The 1,071-nt window shown below is 41.7% G+C and overlaps 1 non-coding gene across 1 annotated transcript; it reads right to left on the bottom strand.

Annotated features, from left to right (window-relative positions):
* Positions 1–447: 447 nt before the first annotated feature.
* Positions 448–587, bottom strand: LOC127695699 (small nucleolar RNA SNORA48). Its single transcript, XR_007980069.1, has one exon. It is a non-coding gene; the product is annotated as a small nucleolar RNA SNORA48 (small nucleolar RNA).
* Positions 588–1,071: the final 484 nt, after the last annotated feature.

Raw genomic sequence — 1,071 nt, 5'->3', positions numbered from 1 at the left:
GCATAGTCCCTGACTGAACTTACCATGGGGACATCTACATGGTCCTGGTGGTATAGCCATAGACTCAGTCATGCCTCAATAGCAGCTTGGGCTGGTACCTTACCATGGTCCCAGGTGGTGGGGCTGACTACTCAACAAAATTCTACTCCTCTCTACCCTCAAGTCTCTAGTTCCATCTTTCAAGGTGCCCCACCTCTCTTTCTCTCCCATCTGACTACCACATATTCACACATTGTGGCGACATCCACTGCAGGCAAGCATCATGGCTGGAGGGCCCCTGGATGACATCCTTCATTTATGCTGCTTGGGATGGTGGCAAACAGTTGTCTATGGCCTGCCTATGCTGTGCACTGGAGGGCAGGTGTGTTGGTGGCATGGTGGTCTACCAGTCTATATCTGTCTTCATCCTCTCATGCGGTGCTGCCTGGATACTATTTAATTTGATTTTTTTGAGTCCTAGGCATAAGACAGCTTTGGCCATCAAGCCAAACATCAAGGTAGGACGAACAAAGGACTGCTGTTTTCTCTATCCCTGACTGATATAAGAACACCACCAACAAAGTATCTCTTTGCCCATTCCTGGGGTTGGGAGGTGGCAGTCCATGTATTTTTAAAAAGAAATTTTATGTTTAAGAAGGGGTTCAGCCAAAGTTCTTCTCTGTAAATCTTAAGCAGTATTATACACTAGGTTAATTTTACTTAAATTGTAACAGGGACCATTCCATTCTGGTATCTACTGAGGTTCCTATATTGTGCACAATTGCTTCTCTTGTATACCACATTTGTTGTTAGGATGGAGTTCACAATTCTGATAAGAAACTGAAGGAAGCAAGATGTCTAACTCTTTGGCTCTGTATAATTCTGGGCAACTTCGTATTTTTAAATGTAACTTAATAGATGATTGGACAACTTCAAGACAAACTATGATGCTGAAGAGTGGTGAATTCAGAGTAGAGTAAAATTATAATTTGATTCAACTTGTTTTAAATTGTGCAATGGTATGTCAAGAAAAGAAATGAAAAAAATAAGACCTCAAGATATGAATGTGATAGACACTCTTCTTTCTACTGT

Source organism: Apodemus sylvaticus, chromosome 10 (genome assembly GCF_947179515.1).
Source record: "Apodemus sylvaticus chromosome 10, mApoSyl1.1, whole genome shotgun sequence".
In the NCBI taxonomy this organism is placed as follows: domain Eukaryota; kingdom Metazoa; phylum Chordata; class Mammalia; order Rodentia; family Muridae; genus Apodemus; species Apodemus sylvaticus.
Note: the sequence above shows the minus strand (reverse complement) of the source record. Positions and strands in the feature narration are given on the sequence as shown.